A 25,176-nucleotide genomic window follows, 5' to 3' on the forward strand; every position below is an offset into this window, starting at 1 on the left:
ACGGTATGTCAGCATATGCCAGTATTTTTTAAACAGAAATTTTCAAAATATATATTCAAATCCATTAAATAATATTTTCAATACATTGAAGCCCCTCAAGTACAATTTCCAGTGTTATGTGGTTATCTCCTTTTAATGTTAGCCTCTCTGTGTATTTGAACTTCTTACTATGGTAGAGCTTCAATTAAGGGAGAATCTACTTTTGACTCACTTTGATTTTTTGTTTTTGTTTTTCTTATTCACAGAATTTTATTTTACCTTGGAGTATAGTTGATTTACTATAGTGAAATGGAGAACACTCCCACCAACAGTGTAGAAGGATTCACTTTTCTCCATCCCCTCTCTGGCATTTATTGTTTGTAGACTTTTTCTTTTTTTGAAATGACAAGTTATTTAATTAGGTTCTTTGCAAGAAGTTCAGAACACTACTTTGTGAGGATAAATTCCATTTGTGAGAGCAAACACGGAGCGGAGGTAGCCCTGGAGCTGAGGGACAGCTTTGATTCTTCGCAGAATTTGTGAGTCCACAGCTTTCTGATCAACCTTGCGCTGCTCTGTGATCTCGTATTTCTCTCTCTCTGTGTCGAAGATCTCGCCCTCCTCGTGTCTGGGTTTACGAAGCTTCTTCTTCTTGAAGTGTCAGTGAGATGTTCTGGGATTTTCACACCACTGATATCGATTTTGGTGAAGGTGGCAATGACAAATTTCTGGTGTGTTCTACGCAGAGGAACTCGATTGAGGGATAGAGGCCCAGTCACAAGTAGCAAGCCACTGACCAGCTGCTTCAGGAAAACGACCCTCTTGCCTCTGTGGCGCCCAGTGAGGATGATCAGAATGGTCCCAGGAGTGATGCTGGCACGCAGCTTCCTCACATGCTTACTGAAGGGTTTTTTGCCATGACTCAACAGTTTTCGAGGCACAACTTCAGTAGGGTAATACCTACGCATTTTGCGAAGTTTGACCACTCGGGTACCACCATTCTTGTCTCCACCAACTGGTTTTGTGACAGTAGCAAGAACACGAACCTTCTTTTTCTTTTCGACCTTGGATTTAGCTGCTGAATACTTTCTCTTGTACAAGGCCTTTCTGGAGTACATGGCTGATCGGGAATATCTGCCAATTCCTCTGACCAGGACAGGATTTCGGCTGCAGTGGGGCTTCCCCTTCTTAACTTTCTTCACCTTTTCCACCTTTTTAGCCTTGTTGCCAGCATCAGCCTTCTTGGCTTCAGGTTTTTTCTCCTTAGTATCTGGCTTCTCAGTCTTTTCACCCGCCATCTTGCAAGATGGGAAAGAACCGTTTGTAGACTTTTTCATGAGGCCATTCTGACTGGTGTGAGGTCTGACTGGTGTGAGGTCACTTCACTATAATTTTGATTTAATTTCTCTAATATGCAGTGATGTTATATACAATAGAATATTACTCAGCCATAAAAAGGAACAAATTTGTGTCAGTTCTAGTGAGGTAGATGAACTTAGAGTTTGTCATACAGAGTGAATTAAGTCAAAAAGAGAAAAACAAGTATCGTTTATTAACACATATATATGGAATCTACAAAAATGGTCCCTTAGAGAAGGAAATGGCAACCCACTCTAGTATTCTTGCCTAGAAAATCCAATGGACAAAGGAGCCTGGTGGGCTAGTCCATGGGGTCACAGAAGAGTCAGACAAAACTTACCTACTAAACAACAACAGAAAAATGGTACTAAGGAACCTATCTGCAGGGCAATAATAGAGAAGCAGACATAGAGAAAAGACTTGTGGACACAGCAGGGGAAGAAGGCAGGATGAATTGAGAGAACAGCATTGAAACATATATATTATCATATGTAAAACAGATCTGTATGATGCAGGGAGCTCAACTTGGTGCTCTGTGACAACCTAGCTGGGTAGGATGGGGTGGGAAGTAGGAGGGAGGTTCAAAAAGGAAGGAACATTCGTATACCTATGGCTGACTCATGCTGATACATGGCAGAAACCAACACAACATTGTAAAGCAATTATCCTCCAAGTAAAACTAAATAAATTTTTTAAAAACCCATAATAGTGATGTTGAGCATCTTTTCATGTGTCTGTTGCCTATCTGCATGTATTCTTTGGAGAAATGTCTAATTTAGATCTTCTGCTCGTTTTTTGATTGGGTTGTTTGCCTTTTTGATCTTTTAATTCAAATCTGTTGGTGACTGCTCACTTAACACTAACACTACTCTCAAATATGGACTACATCAGAACTGCAGAACACCTGCTTGGCCTAAAATCTAACATTGGGGTGACAACAAATGTACAAGTAAGACTATAATACGGTGGTTTTGCTAAATGTGTCTGGGTGCTTCTTATCTAACCTGTATATTTACAAATAAGAATTAGATATAAACTGTAATTTAGCTTTGAATAATGTATTACTCAATCCTCAAGTTTCATAAAAGATTTAACTGGACTTAAAAGCCAAGCTGATTTTAAGAATCTGTAATAATTATTCTGTATAGGCAAGGATTTTCTCAATACCACAAAACCTAATATTAAAAAAATAAACAAATGAATATGGATATTAACTTAAGACAAAAAATACCAGTTCATTTTTAGTTACCAAAATAGTCTTATGGGTTCTACCCCTTTCAAAACATGTAACTGTTGCATATTTAAACTTATAAAATAAATGCTACAACTTTAAGGAATTTTTACTTTCAAATTTATTTACCCATAAAATAAAGATATAGTGATACCTACACTTCCCAGAATTGTTAGCATGATTAAATGAAAAGCATTTAGCATATGATTAGCAAATCATAAATATGCAGTGAAAGTGTTAGTCACTGAATCGTGTCCAACTCCCACCAGGCCCCTCTGACCATAGAATTCTACCGGCAAGAATACTAGAATGGGTAGCCATTCCCTTCTCTAGGGTATCATCCTGACCCAGGGATTGAACCCATCTCCTATATCACAGGCAGATTCTTTACTGTCTGAGCCACCAGGGAGCAATAAGATGACATTAATAAAAGATATCCTCCCTTATCTTAAAATTTAGGATTCACTACATTTGTTTGTAAAAATGTATCCACTGCTTAAAATTAAAGGAAAGCACTGGGGAAATGACTTATCCCTCTTTATTCCAAAAATTAAGCACTGGGAATAAAGTATATTTTTACTTACCAAATAGAACACTAAAGTTCCCTAACCCTAGAGGGAGCTAAAAATCCCAATATACTGTGAATTGATAAATATCACCCATGACCACCTGCGGGAAAAAATTAAAACATTTAAAAAATCACAGAGGGAATTCCCTGGCAGTCCAGGGTTAGGACACTACATTTCCACTGCAAGGGAACCAGATTCCATCCCTGGTTGGGGAACTAAATCTGCACACAGTGTGGTGTGGGCAAAAAAAACCCACAGAAATTTATTGAATCCTGGACCAATAATTTTTATTTTAAAATGTTAATTTTCTCTTTTATCCACCATGTGTGTGTTAGTTGCTCAGTCATGTCCTACTCTTTGCAACCCCATGGACTGTAGCCGACCAGACTCCTCTGTTCATGGGATTCTCCAAGCAAGAATGCCATAGGAGTGCGTTGCCACTGCCTTCTTCAGGGGATCTTCCGAACCCAGGGATCGAACCCAGATCTCCTGAATTGCAGGCAGACTCGTGCACTGCATGCAGATTCTTTACCAACTGAGCTATGAGGGAAATCCACCATACAATTTTGCAAATTCTCTGGACATAACTGCTAAAATGCCTAACACCATAAACACCTTTCTCAAACTGGTTTTAATATCTGCAACAATTTAAGAGTTTATATGATAAACTTATTCAGTGAAAACTAAACCAAAAGCTCTATTTTCAGAAAGTTGAACCTGGATTTTTCAATGATTAAGTAGAGACTGAAAACTGTCAAATGTCTTTCACTGTCTTCTTCTCTAAAATTTACTCTTTTCACCACTGATTCCTTTTTTTCATTTCAGTAGGAGCCCCAACACCCCAGAATTCAAAGAACTCTCAAAATATTTTCTGCCATTCAATTGGGCTTCCTTGGTGGCTCATTCATAAAGAATCTGCCTGCAATGCAGGAGATGTAGGTTTGATTCCTGAGACAGGAAGATCACCTGGAGAAGGAAATGGTAACCCACTCCAGTATTCTTGCCTGGGAAATTCCATGATCAGAGGAGCCTGGCGGGCTACAGTCCATGGGGTTGCAAGAGTTGGACATGACTTACCTACTAAAACCACCACCCGCTTCAACTGATCGTAAGAACTATTGTTTCTATTTCTAACACATCTTCAGTTTTAGATAAATCTTAACTTTCCATGATTAGCTAACCTATAGAGGAGGTCAAGAAACAGAAACTGTTCCATAATTTAATTTCTGAAGGATAACTAAGAATTAAGTGAAAAGATAGAAGAAAAGATTCAAGAGAAGAACAGCAAACGTAAAGGTTCTTAGCAGGAAAAAAACTGAAAATTCAAACAACAGAAAGGCTAGGTGGGTAAGAATTCTGGGACTAAAGCAAGTCAGCACTGTAAGACAAAGCTGATGACAAATCATGGGCCAAACAATGGACATTCTTTATGGAAAGGGTGACCACATATTCCAGTTAGCCCAAAGCATCGCAGCTTATGCCTACTATCCCCATGTAATCATTAACATGCTCCCTTTCACTCCCAAAACTGTCTCAGTTTGTCACCCTAAGTATTAGTCATGTTTAGACGCTGGACTTTATCCTAAGTAAAAACACTGAAGGAGATAGTAGAAAGGAGATCTAAGTTCTGAAAACAATTACTCTGGTTATGGCGTAAGGTTATTTATTATTCCTCACTAAAGTTCTCATCATACCATTCCCATACTATTGTCTTCCAACTGGGAATGAGTTCTACCTGATGAAATTCCAATGCTTACTTTTCTTGTGGGGTGGAGGGCGGCGGGGGAAGAGGTGCTACTCAGCTTTCAGGATCTTACTTCCCCAACCAGGGACTGAATCCAAGTCACCAGTAGTGGAAGCCCAGAGTCCTAACCACTAGACTGCCAGGGAATTCTCTCCAATAATTATTTAAAATAAAGCTCTTTGATACTTCCCTGGTGGCTCAGACAGTAAAGCGTCTGTCTACAATGTGGGAGACCTGGGTTTGATCCTTGGGTCGGGAAGTTCCCTGGAGAAGGAAAAGGCAACCCACTCCAGTACTCTTGCCTAGAAAATCCCATGGACGGAGGAGCCTAGTGTCCATGGGGTCGCAAAGAGTCGGCAACGACTAAGCGACTTCACTTGCACTTTCTGATAAACCATTTAGAAGTCTTGACTTCTCTGTAGCACTACATTTATATTTCACTTACAGTTACTTGTGGCACAGTTAACATATATGTGTCAGTATCACTTTCTAGATAAATCTTTTTCATCTTGGGATACCTACAGGTCCTAGCATATTGTGTTGTATCTCCTTTCTGTATCTTTTTTATTAACTGAATACCGTAACTCTGCATCTCTCAATATTTGTTATACAAAACCTGCAAGAGGCCCTAAGTGAAAAAAAGAGTTCTGTGATCAGATATTCTTTCCAAATACAATATTACAGAACTCTTCCACTACTTGGCATAAAGTTTTATTCATCATCCTCCATTTGGTAGGAAAAAGATGTTATCTCATTTAAGTTTGTATTTTGCTGTTTTATTTACATTCATTTATTTTCATTTTCGAAGAACCTATAACATATAGTTATTATATAATAATATAGTTATTAACTGTGATTATCAATTCTATCAACTGTCTGACTTCAGAATTTTTTAAATGACCTGAGTCAATGGTTCACAAACCAGAATGACGAGTGGTCAACACTTAGCAAGAAAAACTGATATGAGATATGAAGAAAATCAATAAAATGTTATACAGACAAAACAGAAATATCAATAAAGAGAAAATACATAAAGAAACCAAAAAAGAAATTCTAGAGACAAAAAGTTCAATATCTAAAAGGAATTCACTAAATGGATTCAAAGGCAGATTTAGGCAAACAAAAGAATCATCAAGCTTGAAGATAGAACAATGGAAATTATCAAGTCTGAGGAAAAGAAAGAAAACTGATAGAAGAAAAATAAACATGGTAAGGAACCTATAGGACACAAAGCAGTGTACCAACATATGCATTGTGGGAGTCCCAGAAGCAGAAAGAGCAAAATGGGGCAGACAGAATATCTGAAAAATTAATAATTGAAAACGTCCCCAAATTTGATGAAAAACACGAACATAAATGTCCAAGAAGCTCTACAAACACCATGTAAAGATAAACTCAAAGAGATCCACATAAAGACACTTTGAACAGCCAAAGATAAAGAGAAAATCTTGAAAGCAGCAAGACACAACTGGCTCATCACACACAAGGTGTCCGCAGTAAGTATGTAAGCAGGGTTGGATGGCATCACTGACTCAATGGACATAAGTTTGAGTAAACTCCGGGAGTTGGTGATGGACAGGGAGGCCTGGCGCGCTGCAGTCCACAGGGGCACAAAGAGTCAGACATGACTCAGTGAAAGAACTGAACTGAACTCATTAGAAAGACTGTATGCCAGTGGCTGATATATTCAAAATGTTAAAAGAAAAAGCAGATAACCAAGAATCTTCTATTCGGTAAAACTCTCCTTCAAGGAGAAATTAAGACATTACCAAATAAATAAAGCCTGAGAAAGTGCATACTACTGAAGGACAATGAAATGAAAGGGCAATAGAAAGTAATTCACATACTGGGCATATACTTTGAGGAAACCGTTAACTGAAAAAAATTCATGCACCTCAATGATCATTGCAGCATTATTTACAATTCCTAGGACGTGGAAGCAACCTAGATGTCCATCATCAGATAAATGGATAAAGAAGTTCTGGTACATGTACACAATGGAATATTACTCAGCCATAAAAAGGAACATATTTGACTCAGTTCTAACAAGATGGATGAATCTATACAGAGTGAAGGAAGTCAGAAAGAAAAAACAAATATTATATATTAATGAAAACATATGGAGTCTAGAAAGATAGTGCTGATGAACCTACCTGCAGGGCAGCAATGGAGATGCAGACATAGAGAACAGACTTGTGGAAACAGCAGGAAAGGAGAAGGTGGGGCAAATTAAGAGAGTTGCACTGACACATATACAGTACCATATATAAAACTAGATAGCGGAAATTTACTGTATGAAGCGGGGAGCTCAAATCTGATGCTCTGTATGATAACTTAGAGGGGTGGGAATGGGGTGGGAGGGAGGTTCAAGAGGGAGGGGATATACATAACCTATGGCTGATTCATGTTGATATATGGCAGAAACCAACACAATATTGTAAAGCAATTATCCTCCCATTAAAAATAAAGAAAATTTTAAAATAATTTTACAAAATAATATAGTAATTCACAGCCATATGAAAAAATAAAGATCTTAATAAAGGTAAATATATGGGCAATTAAAAAACTTAGAATTACTGTAATTTTGGTTTATAACTCAAGTCATTTTTCTACATAATTCAAGACATTAATGAAACTTAAAATTCTTACTTTATGTTTTTAGGCACATGATGTATAAAGATATGATCTGCATGGGTCCACTTATCAGATCAGATCAGTTGCTCAGTCGTGTCTGACTCTTTCTGACCCCATGAATCGCACCACGCCAGGCCTCCCTGTCTATCACCAACTCCCAGAGTTCACTCAGACTCACGTCCATCGAGTCAGTGATGCCATCCAGCCATCTCATCCTCTGTCATCCCCTTCTCCTCTTGCCCCCAATCCCTCCCAGCATCAGAGTCTTTTCCAGTGAGTCAACTCTTCTCATGAGGTGGCCAAAGTACCGGAGTTTCAGCTTTAGCATCATTCCTTCCAAAGAAATCCCAGGGCTGATCTCCTTCAGAATGGACTGGTTGGATCTCCTTGCAGTCCAAGGGACTCTCAAGAGTCTTCTCCAACACCACACTTCAAAAGCATCAATTCTTCGGCGCTCAGCCTTCTTCACAGTCCAACTCTCACATCCATACATGACCACAGGAAAAACCATAGCCTTGACTAGCTGGACCTTTGTTGGCAAAGTAATGTCTCTGCTTTTGAATATGCCATCTAGGTTGGTCTGCATTTTTTTTAACAGTACATACTACAGTACTACACAGATATGGAAAAATCACAGACACAGAGGGCCAACTATAAATTCCATGTGGGGTGCTCCACTGCATGGAGGGCTGGTGCCCCAACCCCCATGCTGTTCAAAGGTCAACTGTATTTACAAATCTCCTTTTTGATAAAGGAACTGAGAATATATAGAAAACTCCTAAAACCTACAAGAAAACCACCCCAATTCAAAAGCAGGACTTCCCTAGCAGTCCAATGGTTAAGACTCCATGCTTCAACTGCAAGGGGTGTGGGTTCATTTCCTGGTTGGGGAACTATGATCCCACATGCTGTGTGGTGTCACCAAAAATTAAATTTGATTAAAAAAAACAGGGGCAAAGGACTTGAACAGATATTTCTCCCAAGAAAATATACAGATGGCCAATAAACAGGAGAAAAGATACTCAATGCCCCTAATTACTTGAAAAATGCAAATCAAAACTACAATGAGATATGACCTCAAGCTCATTAGGAAGGAAATCGCAAACCACTCCAGTATTCTTGCCTGGAAAATCCCACGGATGGAGGAGCCTGGCAGGCTACAGTCCATGGGGTCACAAAGAATCGGACACGACTGAGCGGCTTTCACTTTCACTTTTCAGAAAGAAGAAAAATTACACCACATGGAAATCAAGGTAAACCCAAAGGAATGAGGGATTCCCTGGTGGCTCAGATGGTAAAGAGTCTACCTGCATTGCGGGAGACCCAGGTTCAATCCCTGGGTCGGGAAGATCCCCTGGAGAAAGAAATGGCAACCCACTCCAGTATTCTTGCCTGGAAAATCCCATGGGTGGAGGCGCCTGGCAGGCTACAGTCCATGGGGTCGTAAAGAGTTGGACACGACTTCACTTTCACTTTCACTTTCAAAGAAATGAAGAGCACAAGAAATGTAAGTATCTGAGTTACCAACTATATACCTACTGTCTTTCAACTTCAAATCTGATTTTCTCTGCCTTGTTTTTGGCATCTATAAACACTTCTCCTTTGTCATCTGGCAGTGTTAACTTTTGATAACAGATTGCACCCAAAGAATACTCTGGAAAGAATGGGTCCTCTTCTCATTGCACTGTGCTCTAATCTGCTTGGCTCCAGTGGAGGCCAGTGGTCTATGAGACAGTCGATGGCCCTCTCCCCAGGTGCCAACTCCCCACCAGTCTCAGCAACACACACACAACTCCACTGGTGGTTTCCTACTCAGACACACACACACACCCGCAGGTAGTTTCCTATCAGATTTGGTCAGCTCCCTAGAGGGTAGCATACCGAGCAAGTTTCAGCAGTACTCCAATGAGCAGGTTTCCCAGAGAATTATGCCGATACTCCAGGTGGCTTCTTCTCAGGTTCAGCAAGGGGTTTTCTAGTGACTTTTGTCAGCACCCGAGGAAGGTTTCCTCCCTGCCAGCAAAAATCTGCAGCACCTAAAACTTCTTCACCATCTACTGGCATTCCACCCTCTCCAAAATCTGAATCTCAGCCCTGAAGGTGGGAGACAGGCATCTTCACATCTTTCCATCACTGCTACTTTGCCTCAGTCCTACAGCTAGTGGCTACTCCTTTTACCTGCTAGTCTGTAAACTTTAATATTCTCTTTTGCCCTTAAGAGTTAATTCTCTGCTGCTGCTGCTGCCAAGTTGCTTCAATCGTGTCCGACTCTGGGCGACCCCATAGACAGCAGCCCACCAGTCTCCCCCGTCCCTGGGACTCTCCAGGCAAGAACACTGGAGTGGGTTGCCATTTCTTTCTCCAATGCGTGAAAGTGAAAAGTGAAAGTGAAGTCACTCAGTCATGTCCGACTCTTCGCGACCCCATGGACTGCAGCCCACCAGGCTCCTCCGTTCATGGGATTTTCCAAGCAAGAGTACTGTAGTGGGGTGCCATCACCTTCTCCGTAATTCTCTGCTACTGGTTGATAATTCTTTACACTAAACTTTTCTTATTCAATTTACTTTTCAGTTTCTGATCTCTGACTAATACAGGGTAGGTAATGGCAGTGTTGACAGTAGACAGACCCACAAGGATGAGATTTGGAGATTGGCTTGATTGTGTCTCTGGGTTTAAGCATTGGGCTCAAAGAGGAAATAGGAGGCTAGTAATCCCTGGCACACAGTGCCATTAGAGTTGTTACACTTAACTGTTAAGGCAGTAATGATGAGTTATATCCATCTCATGTAACAGATTTATGAGATGGATTCTCCAAGTGCTCTTCAGCAGTTAAAGAATAACAAGTTCAGGTCCATTAACTCTCAAATCAAATCACAGTCTGAGAAACAGAGCACTTTCATGATGGTATTAAAAAAAAAAGTCTTAATTCTTATAACCATAGGTTGAAGGGTTTCCCTGATGGCTCAGCTGGTAAAGAATCCACCTGCAATGTGAGAGACATGGGTTTGATATCTGGGTTGGGAAGATCCGCTGGAGAAGGGAAAGGCTACCCACCCCAGAACTCTGGCCTGGAGAATTCCATGGACTGTATGGTCCACGGGGTCCCAAAGAGTCAGACACAACTGAGTGACTTTCACTTCCACTTTCCTAGCTTGGTATTACTAAAAATGAAATGCAAAATCTAACTGTGCAAACAGCTGAACTACAATTATCACATGAATTCACAGTCGAACCATTTCTAATATGAAAGTAAGGGCAATGACTAGGAAAAGAATGGATCCTTAAACCTGGAATGGGAACGTGTGATTGAACCAGAATGAAAAAGACAACTTCAAATCTCCAGGAGAAATAACTTACCATCCTGTATGTAAGAACAGCCTTCCTTTTCTTGAATATCTGTGACATCCTTATGTGACACAAATGACTTGCGAGAAGATGTTAACTCTCTTCAAGATCAACCACAACCAACCCTGTTATCACTAGACCCACGAATTGGTTGCAGTAAGACAAATACACACTATGACCCAACAGGGAAGAAATTACATGTCCAAAATGCCAAAACCTTGCTAACATATAAAGGCAAAAACCTGGGACTGCGTGTGAAAACAGATGCTGAGGGTATTAGACCAAGGAGATTATATAATTCATTAAAATGAGTGAGATAACTACAGATTCAGAATGTAATGTGCTAGCTGTGCAGCTGGAGGTGGCTCTACTGGCTTAGTTGTTGGTTTAAACTTATACTCAACAATAGCTGATAATCATTAGGGAAATGCAAATCAAAACTACACTAACAATGAAGATGTAATAAAGTTTAAAGAGACTGAGATAGCAAAGTTCCACTGGCATTATGTAGGAGAGGAAATCCAAAGGCTCAGGGAGACAGGAACATCGTTCATTTATCCTCTGCAACCTACACACCTATTACCCAACTACATTCTCTGAGAAGGCCCAGAGGACGCTACACTAGTGAGAGAAGCACATACCCTGAGAAGCTGTGTGGCGGCTCTCTTTTGGAAGTCAGATATGGAAGCCAGCCCCCTGAGATGGGGCCCCAGGCAGCAAAGGCCAAATGGCAGCACTCAACCCCAAGATAAGGGCAGCAGAGAGGCACCAGTAATCAGAGTGCCTGGCCTGCAGGAGCCTGGCAGTGGCTAACTGTTCACAATGATTCTAGCAATGAAATACATGGGCAGCGTAATCTACCAGAAAAATGTCTAAATCTGGTTGCCAGAAACTCACTTAAGGCATCAGAGTGGAAGTTAAGGACATGTCACCAGTTTCCAGACCAAGTTAATTAACTGACTCACTGGCTCTTTTTTATTAAGATTTATTGACTGATTGATTGATTGATTTTCGGCTATAGTGGGGCTCTGTTGCTGCAGGCAAGCTTTTTCTAGTTGTGAAGAGCGGGAGCTACTCTTCACTGTGCCTTCTCAATGCGGCAGCTTCTCTTATTGTGGCTTCCCAGATGGCACAGTGCTAAAGAATCCGCCTGCCAATGTAGAGACACAAGAGATGCAGGTTCAATTCCTGGGTTGGGAATATCCTCTGGATTAGGAAATGGCAAATCCCTCCAGTATTCTTGCCGGGAAAAATTCCATGGACAGAGGAGCCTGGCGGGCTACAGTCCACAGGGTCTCAAAGAGTTGGACACAACTGCACGCACACTCTCTCTTGTGGAGTACGGGCTCTAGGGCATGGAGCTCCAGTAGCTGTAGCACATGGGCTCAGAAGCTGTGGCTCACAGACTCTAAAGCACAAGCTCAGTAGTTGTGGCACACAGGCTTAACTGCTCCAACGCAGCTGGGATCTTCCCAGACCAGGGGTTGGAACTGGTATCCCTTGCATTGCAAGACAGATTCTTAACCACTGGACCACTAGGGAAGTCCCCCATTGCCTCTTAATTGTGGGGAGATTTGGTTCTCTTGAGGAAGGACTCTGCACCATTACCACAAGTGGTGGTGGTGGCGGTGGTTTAGTGGCTAACTCATATCCAACTCTTTGCAACCCCATTGACTAAAGCCCCAGCAGGCTCCTCTGTCCATGGGATTTCCCCAGCAAGAATACTCGAGTGGGTTGCCATTTCCTTCTCCACGGGATCTTCCCAACCCAGGGATCAAATCCATGTGTACTGCTTGGCAGGTGGATTCTTTACCACTGAGCCACCTGGGAAGCCCCTAACACAACCATAAATCTTCCTCCAAGCCTCCCCCAAGATGGATCCACAGCCACTTAATAAGGAGTGGTTTTCAATCAGGGGCAATTTCACTTCCCAAATCTAGAAAAGTTGGCAGTGTCTGGAGGCATTTTTGGTTATCACAACTAGGGAGTTCAACTGACATCTAGTGGGTACAGGTCAAGGATGCTGCAAAACATCAATGTATACAACAGCCACCACAGCAAAGAATTATCTGGCCTTAAAAGACCCTACATGATCTAGACAGTTATCTCCCTGATCTCTTCTCTGACTGTTCACCACCTTGCTCTTTCACCTCCAACTGCCTGTTCGATGCTCATAAAACACGCGCAGTACTCTTCTGCTTCAGAGCTACTGCCCTTGTTTGTTTGCCCTCTCCTATCATGTTCTTCCTCTCAGAGATTTGTATGGGTTTCTCATTTCCTTCAGATTTTTGCTTAGATGCCCCTGTTTAAAACTGCAATGCCCCTTCCACTATAGCATACTGTGTCCCATTTTAGTAACATTGAGTTTTCCCATCCAGGAACATGATATATTACTCTATTTTTTCCAAGAGTCATCAAAGCACAGTGGTTACAGGGACTTGCCTGGCAGTCCAGTAGTTAGGACTGCCCACTCCCATTTTTTTTTTTTTTTTGGCCCCATCTTCTGGCTTATAGGATCCTAGTTCCCCAATCAGGGACTGAACGTGGGCCCTTGGCAGTGAGAGCACAAACTCCTAACCACTGGACTGCCAAGGAACTGCCTTAAATATTTTCTTTACAGTATAGCTCTGCTCATATCCCAAGTTGTGATATGGCATGTTCTCATTGCTATATTCTTTTTGTTACTAAGGTATAATTAACATATAACACCATTATTATACTCTATAAACAACTGAAGCTAGTTATAACTTACTTAACCCAAGAGTTGCTTAAAAGTTTTAAAATTTCAAAACTGTTGGATTGTTTTAATTGATACTCTACTCATCTCAGTTTTAATGCACTATGGTCAAAGAATGTAATCTCTAAATTTTAAGGTTTTAAAATTTGCAATCTTCTTCAAAGTATAAATTATGATTAATTTCTGTAAATGTTCCATGAGAATGTAAAAAGGCAATGTCTCCTCATTCTGTACCAGGTTCAATTAAACTATAAACCTCTAAACCATTTAAATTTTTGTTTTATATACTTCACTACAAGGCTTTTTGATACATAAAAATTCATGGCAATTACATTCTCAAAGTGAATTATATCTGTTATGAATAAAGTCAGAAATTTGTGGCAGATAATCATTTTTTTACATAGTTTTCTTTTAATATTAAAATTCTGATTTTGCTGCATATGCTTTATATACACTGTTTTAATTTTTTTAGTTTCATTTCATTTTAGATTTCTTATGAGCAACATCAAGTAGAGCTCATATTGAACAAAAGAATCTGATCACCTAACTTTTTTAAATGGGCTCCAAAGGAGTCCAACCATGAATGTGCAAAATGCTTAGGACACAGATTCCCACACTCGGTAGAAACTCCAAAGAACTTTCCTAAATCTAGAAACTAAGATGATATAACTTTAAAAAGTCCTGGGAATTCCCTGGGAGCCCAGTGGTTAGGACTCCACACTTTCACTGCCAAGGGCATGGGTTCAACCTGTGGTCAGGGAACTAACATCTTCCAAGTACAGTCAAAAAAAAAAAAAAAGATTATCAAGTGTTATGTTCCCTAAATACTATTTCCCACTAAGAGGGATCAGGACTCCTGGCAGAAATGGTTGATTTCAGATCCAGAATAGGGAATACACACATGAAGCTGCTTCATCATTCAGCTACAAAGTCATGTCTGACTCCTTGCCATGGACTGTAGCATGCCAAGCTTCCCTGTTCTTCACCATCTCCCAGACTTAGCTCAAGTTCATGTCCACTGAGTCGGTAATGCTATCTAACCATCTCATCCTCTTCATTCTCTGCTGTTCTCTCCTTTTGCCTTCAATCATTCCCAGCATCAAGGTGCTTCATCTTGCATCAAAAAGCAAGTAAATTACCAAAGACTACTGAAGTCATGACAGAATGACTCAAGGGCTAACTGAGGATTTTACTGACCACAGATAGTACAACTGACGTATGTGAGTTCTCAGTTCATTTCAGTCGCCCAATCATGTCCAACTCTTTGCAACCCCATAGACTACAGCACGCCAGGCTTCCCTGTCCATCACCAACTCCCGGAGCTTGCCCAAACTCACATCTGTCGAGTCAGTGATGCCATCCAACCATCTCAACCTCTGTCGTCCCCTTCTCCTCCTGCCTTCAATCTTTCCCAGCATCAGTGTCTTTTCTAATGAGTCAGTTCTTCACATCAGGTGGTCAAAGTATTAGAGTTTCAGCTTCAGCATCATTCCTTCCAATGAATATTCAGGGCTAATTTCTTTCAGGATTGAGTAGTTTGATCTCCTTCCTGTCCAAGGGACTCTCGAGAGTCTTCTCCAACACCACAGTTCAAAAGCATCAATTCTTTGAAGCTCAGCCTTCTTTATGGTCCAACTCTCACATCCATACATGAATACTGGAAAAACCATAGCTTTACAGCTTTAACTATATGGACCTTTGTTGGCAAAGTAATGTCTCTGCTTTTTAATAATGTTGTCTAGGTTTGTCATAGTTTTTCTTTCAAGGAGCAGGTATCTATTAATTTCATGGCTGCAGTTACCATCTTCAGTGATTCTGGAGCCCAAAGAAATAAAGTCCGTCACTGTTTCCATTGTTCCCCCATCTATTTGCCATGAAGTATAATACAGTACAATAAACAATACATAAATCCATTTTTGATGACTTACCAGGATAGCTCCCTCATTCCCCCACCCACCCAAAAAACAACCTTTACTTATCTGTAGAGCCTGTGAGGGTATCAACTTATTTTTTAAAATGACAAAAAAAGAATTAAGCATTTATCTTGTCTTTCCTGCATTGACAATATTTCAAAGCAATAAGAAAACGAGAGAGTTAACTGACAAGGAACTATTACAGTTAACAGATACTGCAGAAATAAAAGAATCAGGAAACTATCATTTTATAACTACTAATTAAATAGTGAATCAAGAACTAATCAACGAATGATAAAAGCATTAGATCAAAACTGAAGGAGAACTTTTTAATATATGGATTAGGCTGATATCACCTGACCTAGGATGAACATCACGAATAGTGATGTGCTACCATTGCCAGTGTCATAGAAAGAACACAGGACCACCTATGAAGAAGTCTTTGCAAAAAAAAAAAAAATTAAGCATGAATCTAATCATACTTCTAACAGCTTACAGGGAACATAAGGGATGGAGGAATGTGTTCAATGACACCAGGATATAACCAGCAAAACACAGAATGTAGGAAATGCTGTACAACAAATCAAACAGTATCTTCTAAAAATAAATGGCTTTTTTTTTAATGGGGGAAGATTTACTGATGAAAAGAGGCTGAAAAGACACAACAACCCACAGACTCTGTTTTAGCAACACACAAATCTTATTTTAGCTACTAACTTTCTGAAACAGTTTCAACAGTTGAACAGGGTATTAAGTGAAACTGAAAAATTACTAATGATTTTGTTAAGTGCGATAATGGTATTTATGGCTTATTTTTTGTAAAAAAGAGACTCATCTTTCAGAGATACATATTTTATGTATTAATAGGTAAAAAAACGTATGTCCAGGATTTGCTTTAAAATATGACAGGGAGGGGCTTCCCTGGTGGTCCAGTGGCTAAGACTCTGCGCTCTGAATGCAGGAGGCCCAGGTTTGATCCCTGGTTGGGTAATTAGATTCCACATGCCCACAATGAAGATCAAAGATCCTGTGTGCTGCAACTAAGACCTGGTGTAGCCAAATAAATACTTTTTACACACACACACACACACACACACACACATATACACACATGTATATTGTAGGGAAAGAAATGTGGGAAGAATAGATGAAAAATGAGGCAAAAAGTTGATGAATCTTTAAAAAGATGAATGATGAATACATGAGCATTAGTTTATCTACTCACATTTATGTTTGAAAATTTTCATAACAAAGGTTAAGCAAAGTAGTAATCAAGTAGAAATCTCTTAAAAGTTGTATTCCTCACACTAAACAAGCCACTTTTTCTTTTAACAAACCATTTGTACAGGAGGCAGTGATCAAGAACATCCCCAAGAGAAAAGAATGCAAAAAGACAAAATGGTTGTCTGAGGAGGCCTTACAAATAGCTAAGAAAAGACAAGACACAAAAGGCAAAGGAGAAAAGGAAAGATATTATGCATTTGAATGCAGAGTTCCAAACAACAGCAAGAAGAGATAAGAAACCCTTCCTCAGTGATCAATGCAAAGAAATAGAGGAAAACAATAAAATGGGAAAGACTAGAGATCTCTTCAAGAAAATTAGATACCAAGGGAACATTTCATGCAAAGATGGGCACAATAAAGGACAGAAATGGTATGGACCTAACAGAAGCAGAAGATATTAAGACAAGGTGGCAAGAAAACACAGAAGAACTATACAAAAAAATATCTTCATGACCCAGATAACCAGGATGGTGTGATTACTCACCTAGAACCAGGCATCCTGGAATGCAAAGTCAAGTGGGCCTTAGGAAACATCACTACGAATAAAACTAGCGGAGGTGAAGGAATTCCATTTAAGCAATTTCAAATCATAGAAGATGATGCTGTGAAAGTGCTGCACTCAATATGCCAGCAAATTTGGAAAACTCATCAGTGGCCACAGGACTGGAAAAGGTTTCTTTTCATTCCCATCCCAAAGAAAGGCAATGCCAAAGAATGCTCAAACTACCATACAATTGCACTCATTTCACACACTAGCAAAGTAATGCTCAAAATTCTCCAAGCCAGGCTTCAACAGTACATGAACTATGAACTTCCAGATGTTCAAGCTGGATTTAGAAAGGCAGAGGAACCAGAGATCAAATTGCCAACATCCTTTGGATCATCAAAAAAGCAAGAGGGTTCCAGAAAAACATCTACTTCATTGACTACACCAAAGCCTTTGACTGTTTGGGTCACAACAATCTGTGGAAAATTCTTAAACAGATGGGAATACCGACCACTTTACTGCCTCCTGAGAAATCTGTATGCAGGTCAAGAAGCAATAGTTAGAACCCGACATGGAACAGACTGGTTGCAGATCGGGAAAGGAGTACGTCAAGGTTGTATACTGTCACCCTGCTTATTTAACTTATATGCAGAGTACATCATGAGAAACGCTGGGCTGGGAGAAGCCCAAGCTGGAATCAAGACTGCGGGAGAAATATCAGTAACCTCAGATATGTAGATGACATCACCCTTATGGCACAAAGCCAATAAGAACTAAAAAGCCTCTTGATGCAAGTGAAAGTGGAGAGTGAAAAAGTTGGCTTAAAGCTCAACATTCAGAAAATGAAGATCATGGCATCTGGTCCCATCACTTCATGGGAAATAGATGGGTAAACAGTGGAAACAGTGTCAGACTTTATCTTTTTGGGCTCCAAAATCATGGCAGATGGTGACTGCAGCCATGAAATTAAAAGATGCTTGATCCTTGGAAGAAAAGCTATGAACAACCTCAGCAGCATATTAAAAAACAGAGACATTACTTGCCAACAAAGGTTTACCTAGGCAAAGCTATGGTTTTTCCAGTGGTCATGTACAGATGTGATAGTTGGATTATAAAGAAAACTGAGTGCACTGGGATGACCCAGAGGGAGGGGAGGGGAGGGAGGAGGGTTCAGGATGGGGAACGCGGGTATACCTGTGGTGGATTCATTTCGATATTTGGCAAAACTAATACAATATTGTAAAGTTTAAAAATAAAATAAAATTTAAAAAAAAAAGAAAAAAAAAAGAAAGAAAACTGAGCACCAAAGAATTGATATTTTTGAACTGTGGTGTTGGAGAAGATTCTTGAGAATCCCTTGACTCTCTACAAGGAGAGCCAACCATTCATCATGAAGGAAACCAGTCCTGAATATTCATTGGAAGGGCTGATGCAGAAGCTGAAACTCCAATACTATGGCCACCTGATGTAAAGAAGTGATTCAATGGAAAGACCCTGATGCTGGGAAAGATTGAAGGCAGGAGGAAAAGGGGACGACAGAGGATGAGATGGTTGGAGGGCATCACCGACTCGATGGACATGATCTTGAATAAGCTCCGGGAGTTGGTGATGGCAGCAAAGCCTGGTGTGCTGCAGTCCATGGTGTCACAAACAGTCAGACACGACTGAGCGACTGAAATGAACTGAACTGAAAAATAACTATTTGGGGGCCTTTCTTTACTCCTTTCATCCAACAAATGGCAACAAAACAAAGCACATCTTCTTTTGGTAACAGGCAGAGGACCCTTTTTTCCTTTTTATCATGGTTGAATACTCTTTAAATTAAAGTGAAATTATTTTTCATATATAAAAATTACAGTAAAAAAAGTATTTACTTCTCCAATACATATGTTAAGACATCAAGCATGAAAAATAACTGAACGTCAGTAAACATGCATATTTTTTTAAACTATCTTTAGTGGACCATTTCAACTTTGATATAAATTCATCAAAACTCATATGAAGAGCATATAAAAAAGCAAAAAATTTACTATGCTATATTAGAATTCAAGAACTTCTGAAAACAACATAGTCAATTTCAGGAGAATAAATGGACTGAACCAGAGAAAAACTGAAACAAACATTTGCTTCTTAAATAATTCAAGCACCACACAGAAATGGAAAGGAAGAAAAGAGTAATGTTCACTACCAGTTTCTGGCAATGATCTGAAAGCCTTCCATGACAAGATCTTTGGCTCTTACTCTTTCCCTTTGCTTTTAGAAATCACCACCTAATGTATTCCATGTGCACTAACCTACTGAAACCTACTAAGAGAGTTAGAGTGTCTTTATTTCCATTTTATACATAAGGAAACACAAACTGTTGTTACTGCTAAGGACCAGGGCCAAATTCTACTGTCAATGGTTCCTATTCTGCAATCTTCCACTTTCTCCCCCATATTCTACTTCAAAAGGTCTGGGATAGACAGAAACTGGATGGGTATTTGTGTATTGTAAAGGGGGGACGGGTGGTGAATTCCTTCAGGGGATTCTGAAAAATACACCATGGTTTTTATTCTTCAATTTGTTAATGTGGTATATTACATTGATTGATTTCTGGATATTGAAAAATACTTATATTCATGAGATAAATCCCACTTGATCAGTGTGTATGATCTCTCAAATATATTGCTGGATTCAGTTTGCTAGTATTTTGTTGAAGACTATTTTGCATCTATGCTCATCAGTGATATTAGTCTGGAATTTTGTTTTTTTGTGATAAATGTGTCTGCTTTGAGTATAAGGGTGATGGTGGCCTCATAAAATGACTTCAGAAATGTTCCTTCCTCTGAAATTTTTTAAAAGACTTTGAGACGAACAGATCTTAACTCTTCTCTAAATGTTTAGTAGAATTCACCAGTGAAGCCATCTGATCCTGGACTTGTTTGTTTTAAATTACTGATTCAGTTTCAGTACTGATAACTGGTTTGTTCATATTTTCTATTTCTTACTGTTTCAGTCTTAGGAGATTGTATCTAAGAATTTGTCCACTTTTTCTAGGTTGTCCACTTTATTGGCATGCTGCTGTTCACAGGTGGAGAAGGCAATGGCAACCCACTCCAGTACTCTTGCCTGGAAAATCCCATGGACGGAGGAGCCTGATGGGCTGCAGTCCATGGGGTTGCTGACAGTCGGGCACAACTTCACTTTCACTTTCACTTTTCACTTTGTGCATTGGAAAAGCAAATGGCAACCCACTCCGGTGTTCTTGCCTGGAGAATCCCAGGGACGGGAGAGCCTGGTGGGCTGCTGTCTATGGGGTCGAACAGAGTTGGACACGATTGAAGTGACTTAGCAGCAGCAGCAGCAGCTGTTCACAGTAGTCTCTTATGACCCTTTGTATTTCTGTGGAGTCAGTTGCAACTTCACCTTTTTCATCTGATTTTACTGATTTGAGCTCTCTCCATTTTTTCTTGATGAGTCTGGGTAACCGTTAGTCAATTTTGTCTATCATTTCGAAGAACTAGCTTTTAATTTCATTTATCTTCTCTACTGCTTTTTATTGCAGAGAAAGGAACACCTCTGCCAACAGCAGGCAAAGATATCACACACAAAAAATATTACAGGCCAGTATCACTGATGATAATCTCCAAGCTAGGGTTCAACTGAGAACTTCCAGATGTTCAAGCTGGATTTAGAAAAGGCAAAGGAACCAGAGATCAAATTGCCAACATCCACTGGATCACAGAAAAAGCAAGAGAATTCCAGAAAAACATCTACTTCTGCTTTATTGACTATGCCAAAGCCTTTGACTGTGTGGATCACAACAAACTGTGAAAGCTCTTCAAGAGATGGGAATACCAGACCACCTTACCTGCCTCCTGAGAAATCTGCACGCAGGTCAAGAAGCAACAGTTAAAACCAGACATGGAACAACAGACTGGTCCAAATTGGGAAAGGAGTACGTCAACGCTGTATGCTGTTACCCTGCTTATTTAATTTATATACAGAGTACATCATGAGAAATGCCAGGCTAGATGAAGCACAAGCTTGAATCAAGATTGCTGGGAGAAATATCAATAACCTCAGATATGCAGATGACACCACCCTCATGGCAGAAAGCGAAGAAGAACTAAAGGGCCTCCTGATGAAAGTCAAAGAGGAGAGGGAAAAAGCTGGCTTAAAACTCGATATTCAAAACACGAAGCTCACAGCATCCAGTCCCATTACTTCATGGCAACAGATGGAGAAACAATGGAAACAGTGACAGACTTTATTTCTTTGGGCTCCAGAATCACTGTAGATGGTGCCCGCAGCCATGAAATTAAAAGACACTTGCTCCTTGGAAGAAAAGCTATGACCAACATAGACAGCATATTAAAAAGCAGAGACATTACTTTGCCAACAAAGGTCCATATAGTCAAAGTCATGTTTTTTCCAATAGTCATGTATGGATGTGAGAGTGGACTCTAAAGAAAGCTGAGCACCAAAGAATTGATGCTTTTGAACTATGGTGTTGGAGAAGACTCTTCAGAGTCCTTTGGACTGCAAGGAGATCAAACCAGTCAATCCTAAAATAAAATCAGCCCTGATATTCATTGGAAGGAATGATGCTGCCTGAAACTCCAATACTTTGGCCACCTGATGCGAAGAACTGACTCATTAGAAAACATCCTGATGCTGGGAAAGACTGAAGGCAGGAGAAGGGGACAACAGAGGATGAGATGGTTGGATAGCATTACTGACTCAATGGACATGAGTTTGAGCAAGCTCTGGGAGTTGGTGATGGCCAGGGAAACCTGGCATCCTTCGGTCCAGGAGGTCGCAAAGAGTCAGAGAGAACTGAGCAACTGAAGTGAACTTATCACTGATGAACAACAGATACAAAAATCCTCAACAAAATACTAGCAAACCAAACCCAACAATACATTAAAAGGATCATACATCATGATAAAGTGCGATTTATCCCAGGAAAGCAAGGATTTTTCAATATCCAAAGATCAATATGATACATCATATTAACAAACTAAAGAATAAAAACCACAGAATCATCTCAATAGATGCAGAAAATGCTTCTGACAGAACTCACTATCCATTGAAAATAACTCTCTAGAAAGCAGGCACAGAGGGAACATATCTCAACATAATAAAGGTCACATATGACAAACCCATGGCTAACATCACACTCAACAATGGAAAGTTCAAAGCATTCCTTCGAAGACCAGAAACAAGACAAGGAAGGACACTTTCACCACTGTTATTCAACAGTTTGGAAAGTCCTAGCCACAGCCTCAGAAAAGAAAAACAAAGGAATCCGAATGGGAAGGAAGAACTACAACTGTCAATGTCTGCAGATAACATGATAGTATAGACAGAAAATCCTAGAGATGCCACCAGAAAACTACTAGAACTCATCAGTGAATTTGGTAAAGTTACCAAATACAAAATTAACATACAGAAGCCTTTTACATTTCTACACACTAACAACAAATTATCAAAAACAGAAATTAAAGAAACAATCCTGCTTACCACTACACCAAAAACAATAAAATACCTAGGAATAAATCTACCTCAGGAGGCAAAAAGCTTGTACTCCAAAAACTGTAAGACACTGATGAGAGACATTGAAGTCAACACAAATGGAAAGATATATTGTGTTCTTGGATGGGAAAAATCAATACTGTTAAAAATAACCATACTACCCAAGGCAATCTACAGATTCAATGCAATCCCTATCAAACTACCATGGCATTTTTCACAGAACTAGAACAAATAATTTTAAATTTTGTATGGCAACACAAAAGATCCTGAATAGCCATAACAATCTTGAGAACGAAGAATAAAGCTGAAGGAATCAGACTCCCTAACTTCAGGCTATATTACAAAGCTACAGTAATCAAACTCAAATTACCAAACCAGACACTAGATCAATGGAAGAGGACAGAAGGCCCAGAAATATACTCATATGCTTATGTCTGACAAATCTATGACAGAGGAGGCAAGGATGTACTGTGGAGAAAAGACAGCCTCTTCAACAAGTAATGCTGGGAAAACTGGACAGCTACACGTAAAAGAGTGAAATCAGATATACACTATACACAAAATAAACTCAAAATGGATTCAAGACCTACATATAAGACGGGATACTATAAACTTCTAGAGGAAGACACAGGCAGAACACTCTTTGACATAAACACAGGGAATTAACCTAAATGTCCACTGACAGATGAATGCAGAAACCAGATGTGGTATGTGTGCACGCGTGCCTGTGTGTGTGTGTATATATATATGAAAATATATAAAGGAGTATTACTCAGCCATAAAATAGAATGAAATAATGTCATTTACAGCAATATGAATGATCTAGAAACTTACATGTGGAATCTGAAAAAATGATACAGATGAACTTATTTACAAAGCAGAAACAGACTCACAGACATAGAAAACAAGTTTATGGTTACCAAAGAGGAAAAGGGAGGAATGATAAATTAGGAATGTAGGATTAACAGAGACACACTTCTCTATACTAAATAAACAACAAAGACTTATTGTATGACACATGAAACTATGTTCAGTATCTTGTAATTAACTATAATGGAAAAGAAATATGAAAAAAATAGATAAATACATGTATGACTGAGTCAATCTGCCACACACCTGAAACTAACACACCACTGTAAATCAACTATAATTCAATAACAAGTTGCTTTTTTTGAAACAAAAAAAAAGAAATACATCATGATGTTTTCTATTGGGTCCTTTGACATGATCTACGTGCTTATTCCCACAAAATTAAATTTGTGTCTGTGTGTGTATTCACCCACTTCAATCTCAATTTCTACTCTTTGAAAAATACTTAAGAATATGAAGTTGAGCCACAGACTAGGAAAAAATACTTCCAAAACACATATCAAGTAAAAGATTTATATCCAAAATACAAAAATAACTCTTAAAATGCAACATAAGAAAACATACATGACCCAGCAATCCCACACCTAATTATTTACCCAAAGGAAATGAAAATGTATGTGTATACAAAAACCTATAAGCAAGAAGTTCAGACTGATGTTTCCTGTTGAAAAGCAGATGTTATTGTTCCTTTACTCAGAGTCTCCTACTGAAGATTCACGTCTGAAATTACTTTTAGAATAAGTGCTAGAAGATACTGGTTTTTTTTTAGCAGATTCAGTAATGTTTGCTCCAGTTAATAATGGCACATACATACCTAACCGTATTCTCTCATCAATCACATTAGAATTATCTATATTTTCCTATTATGGTTCTTATTTCTTTTAATCTTTTCTCCCTATACATCTTTTCATAAACTGCCTCAAATTCATTGTTCATTATGAACAAGTATAAAGAAATTACACCCAACGTAATAAGCTTTTTCCTCATTAATTCCTTCTTGAAAATGAAGGGTTTTTCCCCATTTGTATACTTTGCTTTAAACTTTTTTTGAAAGAGCAAAGTGTTATGGTATATCCCTGCAATAATATAGTGCTTAGGAAAAGAAAAAAATCTATAGGCAGGGACCTTCCTGGTGGTCCAGTGGTTAAGAATCCATCTTCCAATTCAGGGGACATGGTTGAAGAACTAAGATCTCACATGCCATGGTGCAATTAACTCCACGCACTCTAGAGCCTGAGCTCCACAACACAAGAAGCCCACACTACACAAAGAGAAGCCTGCACGCACGACTAGAGAAGTCAGCACACCACAACAAAGACCAGGGCAGCCAAATAAAAAACACTTATAGGCAAATATTTATTATGACTTTACTCATAATCACCAAAAACTAGAAACAATACAATTGTTTTTCAACTGGCAAGTTGATAGATTTTGGTACATCCACAAAAAGGAATGTTAGTCACCAATAAAAAGGAACTGCTGACACATGCAACAATATGGATAA

The 25,176-nt window shown here is 39.4% G+C and overlaps 1 protein-coding gene and 1 pseudogene across 5 annotated transcripts in view; both read right to left on the reverse strand.

Moving 5' to 3' along the window:
* ZMYM4 (zinc finger, MYM-type 4) overlaps positions 1–25,176 on the reverse strand; it is a 163,543-nt gene that overhangs the window by 119,034 nt on the left and 19,333 nt on the right. The gene's annotated exons all lie outside the window — the stretch shown is intronic.
* On the reverse strand, positions 372–1,292 carry LOC104989507 (annotated as a pseudogene). The gene has a single exon (XR_825377.1). The product of XR_825377.1 is annotated as a 60S ribosomal protein L6 pseudogene (transcript).

This window comes from Bison bison, unplaced genomic scaffold (genome assembly GCF_000754665.1).
Source record: "Bison bison bison isolate TAMUID 2011002044 unplaced genomic scaffold, Bison_UMD1.0 scf7180017864158, whole genome shotgun sequence".
In the NCBI taxonomy this organism is placed as follows: Eukaryota; Metazoa; Chordata; class Mammalia; order Artiodactyla; family Bovidae; genus Bison; species Bison bison.